Source organism: Dermacentor andersoni, chromosome 4 (genome assembly GCF_023375885.2).
Source record: "Dermacentor andersoni chromosome 4, qqDerAnde1_hic_scaffold, whole genome shotgun sequence".
NCBI lineage: Eukaryota > Metazoa > Arthropoda > Arachnida > Ixodida > Ixodidae > Dermacentor > Dermacentor andersoni.
The window spans coordinates 154,950,171-154,959,631 of NC_092817.1; the positions used below are offsets into that span (position 1 = coordinate 154,950,171).

The 9,461-nt window shown below is 43.2% G+C and overlaps 1 long non-coding RNA gene across 1 annotated transcript; it reads right to left on the bottom strand.

Annotated features, from left to right (window-relative positions):
- Positions 1-536: 536 nt before the first annotated feature.
- On the bottom strand, positions 537-8,953 carry LOC140217152 (uncharacterized). Its single transcript, XR_011893662.1, has 3 exons — positions 8,868-8,953; positions 1,711-1,737; positions 537-587 (listed from the first exon to the last, which is right to left on the bottom strand). It is a non-coding gene; the product is annotated as an uncharacterized lncRNA (long non-coding RNA).
- Positions 8,954-9,461: the final 508 nt, after the last annotated feature.

Genomic DNA, 9,461 nt, shown 5'->3' on the forward strand with positions numbered 1-9,461 from the left:
TTGAAGTTGCGCGCTACCTACGTCTCTGACTGGGTGATTCGTGGTGTCCGAATTTTTGCTGCAGGTTATATGTGCCTCATCATGTTGCAAATATTCGCTCCGCGAACTGTGCCACATTGGTAGTGCGCTGTGAAGTTACTATTGTGTGGTGCTAAGTGAATCAGACTACACGCGCGTTGTAAGTTAGTTTCGCGCACTTTGGTAACACGAGATCAAAAATCGCATAATGTTTTTGTTGCCACGATTGGCTGCATAACCAAAAAAATGATATCCTCGGTGGGAGGGGGGGGGGGGGGGCGACGACGATGTGACGTTTCCAGTACGTGCCCCACGGGTCCGCTCTCCGTATCCTCCGCCCAGCCATCAACATGAAATGCAGTATAACTAAATGAATGTTTTATAATAATACACAGTAGCAGTAACATGGGGTCATTCATTATTTGTTCATCGGCGGCGGGTTAAGCGCGATATACCTACACCCTTTTAACGAGCGTATTATGAATTGTGGTTTACAGTTTAGCGTTTTATATTCTTACCGGCTGAGTTGCTGTCGACTGTGCTGCTCAGAAGCAGCTCTGACTGTTCACCTGCAACAAACAGAGTTCGTCGTCTATAGAGTGGAAGTACCTGCGTTTCTGCTTTACTCATTTCGTGCGTTCTATATATAACAGTGATTTTGTAAATCATTGTGTAGCAGATTACTTAAAAAGAGGTTTACATTGTCATAATCTTAATCTACAAGTCCATCAATGTCAAAGAAAGACAGGTTATTTGGAGAGAATATATAAATGCAGAAAACATCGCGTCATCTGTCGTCAGGCATAAGTTCCAACTCAATTTTTTCAGTTGTTTTCACCAGAAATTTCTGTTGGAGTTCCTTCGGACTCTAACTTGTTTGTAATAATGTAACTGTTTAAGAAAACATGAACAACATCTGAAACATCAAACTGAATAAACTACTTTGTAGCTTGGAAATTTACGCGCCACAAAATTGTCTGCTCTTCGTTTGGTTGGGCACTCGGTGCCTCTGCACCTTAAAAAAAGGTAGTTTGAGTGGCGGGGGGGCTTTCTTTTCAAATTGCGGGATTGAAATACGTCAATTTCTCCCCAAGAAATAGCTGTCACACATTATCATTAATAATGATTTGAATATGCGACTAGAGATATATCCCATTTTTCTTCAAAATCCAGAAATGTTAGGTGCTTCCAAAATAAAATTAACGGTGAATGAATCAGATTCCCGAGGACAAGTTCTTCATCGCCACTGAACTTCCAGAAGCTGCACAAGAACACATTCATGAACGAGAAATACTTCAATGGGATACTTAACAAGGGAACAAATTTACAGATAAATTTCCAGACACTCTCGTCTGATAAGTAGCTAGCAGGTATTCCTAAAGAAAAACCTGTTTACCAGCTCAATTTTTACCCGCACAAACAGAAGAGGGCATATACTAGGAGGAAGGTTTGCTGCATTATAAAACCATTTTGTTTTCAAACCGAAGTTTCGAATGAGTGTTCCTTTTTACGCGGAATGTTATTGGTGTCCCAACTAACTATACTACTTTCAATTTGACAGGCTTTGATAGGTGTCTACGTTAGAATTGAGGAAATCGCAGGGTCTCCCGGCTCTTCATAGCAAGCAATTGACGCGGATAAAAAACATCCATCTGAAACAGTGTCACGAGAGACGAAAGAATCTCTGCTTACCTTTATCGGTCAAGAACTGACTTTCCTCTGAAACACACACACACAAAAAATGAAGCCGCTGGTAAGTGACGTCGGCATGAGACTAACACAAAGGCATGCACCTAATGAAAGTCACAGTCCTTGCTGTAATGAAAAAGAAAACAGTATGCCTGAAGAACAACCACTTCATTTACAGATCAATCACATGACCTAAACAAGGCGCTCAATGAGAATCAACGAAGACGTTTTGTAAGCATTTCGCTGACTCGTTAAACACAGTGGTGTGCAAGGAAGTACTGTGCAATTCTGATTGTCACTTTCACATTACACGCAAAAGTTTGGATGGTCACCTGGGGTGCTCTGAAGAAACGGGCGGTCGTCGCAGAGATTCAGAACGCACTGCAAGCGTCGGTTTTCATCTAGTGTTGCTTGGTAGGTTTGAATGAATGGGACATAAAATAAAGAATATCTCACACAAATGTTCGAATCTATTTAAAGTAGTCGTTTTTATAATATTCTTGCTTAAACAAGCAACTTTCGCGCCTGCGTTGGTACACATACCTAATAAATGGAGAGCACGAGATGTCTATGTGAATTTCACATATATTTTAATCCGTGCTATGAATTGATTTAATTCATTTGCGCATGCGTACACCTCCGGACAGGCCGCCATTGGAATATGAACCTGGCAACGTTACACGCTAAAACGTTATCTAGTGAGGAGAGTCTAGCAGTGCTATTGGAAGAATTAGAGGGCAGTAAATGGGATCATATAGGGCTCAGTGAAGTTAGGAGGCCGAAAGAAGCATATACAGTGCTCAGAAGCGGGCACGTCCTGTGCTACCGGGGCTTAGCGGAGAGACGAGAACTAAGAGTAGGATTCCTGATTAATAAGAATATAGCTGCTAACATACAGGGATTCTATAGCATTAACAAAAGGGTGGCATGTCTTGTTCTGAAACTTAATAAGAGGTACAAAATGAAGGTTGCACAGGTCTGCGCCCCTACATCCAGTCATGATGACCAGGAAGTCGAAGCTTCTATGAAGACGTGGAATCGGCGATGGGTACAGTGAAAAGAAAATACACTATACTGATGGGCGATTTCAATGCCAAGGTAGGCAAGAAGCAGGCTGGAGACAAGGCAGTGGGGGAATATGGCATAGACACTAGGAATAGCAGGGGACAGTTATTAGTAGAGTTTGCGGAACAGAATAATATGCGGATAATGAATACCTTCTTCCGCAAGCGGGATAGCCGAAAGTGGACGTGGAGGAGCCCGAATGGCGAGACTAGAAATGAAATAGACTTCATACTCTGCGCTAACTCTGGCATCATACAAGATGTGGATGTGCTCGGCAAGGTGCGCTGCAGTGACCATAGGATGGTAAGAACTCGAATTAGCCTAGACCTGAGGAGGGAACGGAAGAAAATGGTACATAGGAAGCCGATCAATGAGTTAGCGGTAAGAGGGAAAACAGAGGAATTCCAGATGAAGCTACAGAACAGGTATTTGGCTTTAACTCAGGTAGAGGACCTTAGTGTTGAAGCAATGAACGACAATCTTGTGGACATCATTAAGGAGTGTGCAATAGAAGTCGGCGGTAACTCCGTTAGACAGGATACCAGTAAGCTATCGCAGGAGACGAAAGACCTGATCAAAAAACGCCAATGTATGAAAGCCTCTAACCCTACAGCTAGAATAGAACTGGCAGAACTTTCGAAGTTAATCAACAAGAGTAAGACAGCTGACATAAGGAAGTATAATAAGGAGAGAATTGAACAAGCTCTCAGGAACGGAGGAAGCCTAAAAGCAGTGAAGAAGAAACTAGGAATTGGCAAGAATCAGATATATGCGTTAAGAGACAAAGCCGGCAATATCATCACTAATATAGATAAGATAGTTGAAGTGGCTGAGGAATTCTATAGAGATTTATAGAGTACGAGTGGTACCCACGATGATAATGGAAGAGAGAATAGTCTAGAGGAATTCGAAATCCCAAAGGTAACGCCGCAAGAAGTAAAGAAAGCCTTGGGAGATATGCAAAGGGGGAAGGCTGCTGGGGAGGATCAGGTAACAGCAGATTTGTTGAAGGATGGTGTGCAGATTGTTCTAGAGAAACTGGCCACCCTGTATACGCAATGTCTCATGACCTCGAGCTTACCGGAATCTTGGCAGAACGCTAACATAATCCTAATCCATAAGAAAGGGGACGCCAAAGACTTGAAAAATTATAGACCGATCAGCTTACTGTCCGTTGCCTACAAAGTATTGACTAAGGTAATTGCAAATAGAATCAGGAACACCTTAGACTTCTGTCAACCTAAGGACCAGGCAGGATTCCGTAAAGGCTACTCAACAATAGATCATATTCACACTATCAATCAGGTGATACAGAAATGTGTGAAATATAATCAACCATTATATATACCTTTCATTGATTACGAGAAAGCGTTTGATTCAGTCGAAACCTCAGCAGTCATGGAGGCATTGCGGAATCAGGGTGTAGACGAGCCGTATGTAAAAATGCCGAAAGATATCTATAGCGGCTCCACAGCCACTGTAGTCCTCCATAAAGAAAGCAACCAAATCCCAATAAAGAAAGGTGTCAGGCAGGAAGATACGATGTCTCCAATGCTATTCACAGCGTGTTTACATGAGGTATTCAGAGACCTGGATTGGGAAGAAGTGGGGATAAGAGTGAATGGAGAATATCTTAGTAACTTGCGCTTCGCTGATGATATTGCCTTGCTTAGTAACTCAGGGAACCAACTGCAATGCATGCTCACTGACCTGGAGAGGCAGAGCAGAAGTGTGGGACTAAAAATTATTCAGCAGAAAACTAAAGTATTGTTTAACAGTCTCGGAAGGGAACAGCAGTTTCCGATAAGTAGCGAGGCAGTGGAAGTGGTAAGGGGACGCATCTACTTAGGACAGGTAGTGACTGCTCATCCGGATCGTGATAGTGAAATAATCAGAACAATAAGAATGGGCTGGGGTGCGTTTGGCAGGCATTCGCAGGTTATGAAAAGCAGGTTGCCATTTTCCCTAAAGAGAAAAGTGTATAATAGCTGTGTCTTACCAGTACTCACGTACGGGGCAGAAACCTGGAGGCTTACGAAAAGGGTTCTACTTAAATTGAGGACGACGCAACGAGCTATGGAAAGAAGAATGATAGGTGTAACGTTAAAAGATAAGAAAAGAGCACGTTGGGTGAGGGAACAAACGCGCGTTAATGACATCTTAGTTGAAATCAAGAAAAAGAAATGGGCATGGGCAGGACATGTAATGAGGTGGGAAGATAACCGATGGTCATTAAGGGTTACGGACTGGATTCCGAGGGAAGGGAAGCGTAGCAGGGGGCGACAGAAAGTTAGGTGGGCAGATGAGATCAGGAAGTTTGGAGGGCCGACATGGCCACAATTAGTACATGACCGGGGCAGTTGGAGAAGTGTGGGAGAGGCCTTTGCCCTGCTGTGGGCGTAACCAGGCTGATGATGATGATGACACCTTCGCGTTTCGAGGCGGAACACTTGCGTGCCTGTTCAGCGAGGCACGCAACTTCTTCGGCAGCTAGAATGTGCTCTCGTCTAATGACACGCACCTACCACCGAGCCCTCACTGACAATGCACGTGGCCACGCAGCTGTTCTTTGTGACCACGTGACTGACTAGTGGATGGAATTAAAGACAAACCCCGGGAAATAGGCAAAAGAAGTTACGGTGTAATCTACTTACCTTTCATACCCACTGTGCCACATTGACACGTGTATTTCCAGGGATTGGCCAAAAATGGGGACATAGCGAGTGGCGCATATTTAGTACCAAAGTTCTGTATATACATAGGAACGTATCTGGTGGCGCATACCCTTCTATCCATGTTGGGTGCTGGCTAATAAGCAAGAGAACAGTCAGTGAAAATACAGCGGTCCAAGCTCACTGTATATATCAAATATATCCGGTGTGTAAACAACGGGGAACCCCAAGCCCAGGAAAGGAAAGAATGAAAGCTGCGTTTTAAAAACTGGTGCCGAAAAAACGGCAGCCAAGTCGAGGGTGGGATAGATCGAGGAGTTGTTTGCAAATTAGGGAATTTGCAGACGTGAAATGGGGTTAACTGCCACATGACGAGGGTGATATGAGATCGCTAGGGAAAATTTTCTCCTGCAGTGCACCGAAGAAATAATCAGAGTAATAATAATGATGATGATGATAAAACAGCTCAGTGGGTATGACTGTTGCGTTCAGAGGGAAGAGAACGCTGATGATGCATGTCCAACGCGTAGACGTTCCGAGTCAAATGAAAATAAGCGAAACCCAGTAAGTTTCTTATTTGCGACCATTGCACCTGGCCTAAAATCTTGGTGGACACGTCCAATATTCGCCTAATATGTCACGTGACCTCTAGCTCCAGTATTAGTGATGTAAGAAGCCTGCTTGTTACCAACCCTAAGCTAGGTAGCGGCGATGCTTTTTAAACGTCCTTTAAGTTGGTTGCATGGGATTAAAGAATATTTATTTGAAGTTTGTTGGATTTCGGAAAAATTCTGACATCGTAGCGCCGTAAAGAAGCAGGCAAGTATCCATGAAACTAAACGAATCCCAGATACAAATTTTTTGAGGCACTGCCCAACAAATAAGACTGCCATTGCATGGAAAGATAGTAACATCGGATCTCGCAATTTTCACTTTACCGCGCGGTATTTTCGCGGCAGGCGCTTTGTACTAATTCTTATTGAATTATAAAAATGAAATGCTATGGCAGCATCTTCGTTCTCACTGTGGTGTTCATGCCCATTACACACATAAAATCTCACAGTTCGTCTATACGATAACGTTACGATTACTTTCGTGACATGTGGCTATCTCATTTTGAATGTAAACTTCGCTGAGGACTTTCACTTGAGCGCATTTCAGCAAAATAATAAACGCTTATCACCTCTTAGGAGAGGAGGCTAAGAGAAAGTTTTAGCTCTGGGCAGCCTACTTAAATACATGGCAAAGGAGAAATAATTTTTCTAGAGGACCGCTATACAGAATTGAATGATGTTCTGTAAGGTATAATGCAAAAGTGAAAATCTAGAAACTGTTAGGAGCGTACTTTTCAGGCCCTCAACTGTTTAATACAAGGTGTCCAGAATTGTAAAATTTCGAAAAGAAAACGAAACTAACAAGTTTAGAACTCTGTAGAAGAGCGGTGAAATATAATATCCCGATTATGTAAACTAGACTTATAACATATCTTAAGGGAACAAAATTGATATATTAAACGCAGGTCAAAAGTATTACAAACGATGAGTGGTTGTACGCAGCTGTTGTAAACATTGTACCAAATCTACGTAGGCTTTAAATAATATAGCAAATTTGTTTGTTTTTCTTTTTTTAATCCAGAGGATGGCAGTTGACAGAACTGCAACATCTTCATCTTCTTTTTGCTGCAGAGCAACAAACTTGGCGTCTGTATATTTTTTTTCAAGCTTGACATTTTCGGCAATTATTACTTTAAAATTTTATACCCTAAATTAGAATTGCGCTTCCTAGTAACACTGGAGTATAGTTTGTTTCTTTCAAATGCAACACGTTTTATTAAAACTTGTGGTAGGAATATTTCAGAAACAGTCATTTCGGCGGTTTGCAAGCATTTCAATAGGAGGCATCGGAGTTGAGCCTGAGATGAAGCTTCCTCCTGAGATACTGCAGTGGCAGAGGGTAGTTTAACGTACTAAATGATAAATATGTAACATCTTCGGAATCACTGATACCAAAGCAAAATGATTGTTTCAGGAAGTAACGCCCATGCTCTGTACCTAACCTACCTCGTTAAATAATTCGAACAAGGTATACGGAGAAAGAATTGGATGTACTTGACTTCACTGATAGCAGTGGCAGGTTCAGTTCTGATATATTTGTTTGCCCTACCACGAGATGGCACTCGATCTTCAGTGTCATGTTCGAATAGTCATGATTTATCAGTGCTTGTGCGATATGCCAAATGAACTGCACTTCCTGACGCCCCGTGACATCTTCTCCTGGCTGCCGTTTGCGAATCAGCGAATTGAAGAGACGGGGCTCCAACGGGCGCACAGCGGTGCTTTAAAGGGAAACTTTCTGTCGTCATCATCATCATCATCATCACCACCACCATCATCATCATCATCATCATCATCATCCTATTTATGTCCGCTGTAGGACGAAGGCCTCTCCCTGCGATCTCCGATTACCCCTGTCCTGTGCCAACCGGTTCCAACTAGCACCCGCAAGTTTACCAATTTCGTCGCACCATCTGGTCTTGTGCCGTCGTCTACTCCGCTTCCCTTCTCTTGGTACCCACTCTGTCACCCTAATGGCCCAACGGTTATCTCATCTGCGCATGACGTTTTTTGCGTTGCTTTTGTGTAATTAGCGTTGCATTTACCTAAAATAGTTAAGTATTCCCTTTGTTATGCTAAAGTATTGTAGTAAATGGTTTTACGTTTGCATGAAGCTTGCTTTAGCATTTGCGTGAATAAAAAGGAAAGCTTCGCACCTCATATATTTGCACGTATGCATAAAACCCGCACAACATGTTTTTTTTTTTTTTTTTCAAGCGGGAACGTGCTGATAGCTTTCCCACGGTGTGCCATGTCTTTTTTTTTTTTCACGTACTACAATCAACTCACACTACTTTAGCGGTGCATAGTGCTACGTCCTAAACAGCTGGGGCCTATTATGTTCCTCAAAGGAAACAAACAGTTGGCAACACACATCCCTTTGTCTTTAGTAGCACAACCTACCCGTATAAATAACCACATGCATGTATGCAGCAAACCGATGGACGCATTCGCACAACGAAATGTCACACAGCTAAGCAACTGAAACGCATGTGCGAACCGACGAATGAGCAAACGCCGAACACAAGCATCGGTAACTCGATCGTCCCTACGCAGCAGCGTCTACCACTCACGCAGCCTAATGTCTATACCGAAGGAACTAAACTACGTCTGTTGCTGAGGGATATTTGTAGCCGTAGCCAAACTACTTGCGGGAAGCTGTCAGCACTGATTTGTTCGTAACGGCCTGGAACGCACCGGAGCGATCTCTATCCAACCACTGAATAATTACCTAAGAGCCCCATATATTTACGCGGATATCGCCTGTCAAAACTACCGGTAATACCATAACACAACGGTTGTTGCTTACCCATGGCTGCGCTTAAGTAGATCGGCAGATGAAGCAGATTACGTGCGCTCCTTGCAATTCGAAAGCTCGATACACGCGCTTCGGCGCTCGTGCCGCCTCGCCCTCGTCTTTAACGGCTGCTGTGGACGCTGCATGATGCGCACTGATCCGTTTTATTTTTGTTCGTGAATCGCAACTTAAGTATAGAATACAATGCGATCTAATACTGCGAATGCTCCCAAATGTCTCAGTCCCTCCCCCATCTATTTTGCGACTGCCCTCTCTGTGCTTCACAGCAGGATACGCTGGTTTCTGCGCTGGCGGTCACTGGCTGGCAAAAATTATGTGCAAGTATTCTTTTGCGCGCAATGTACGACCGCGCGGTAGCAGCAACAGCTACGAGGGCTGCTTTGTACATTTCAATATGACGGGACTAAATTGAAACCTTTAAGGAAACCAATGCGTTATGCGGTTGCTGTATATACGGATCCCTTCCTATCCTCATCATCATCTTGTACCACTCTTTTTGTCCCCTTTACCTTTTATAATGTGCAGTGTACAAGGCCCGAGCATACTCGCTATGTCATACCTCTCTGTATTTCTAATAAATTATAT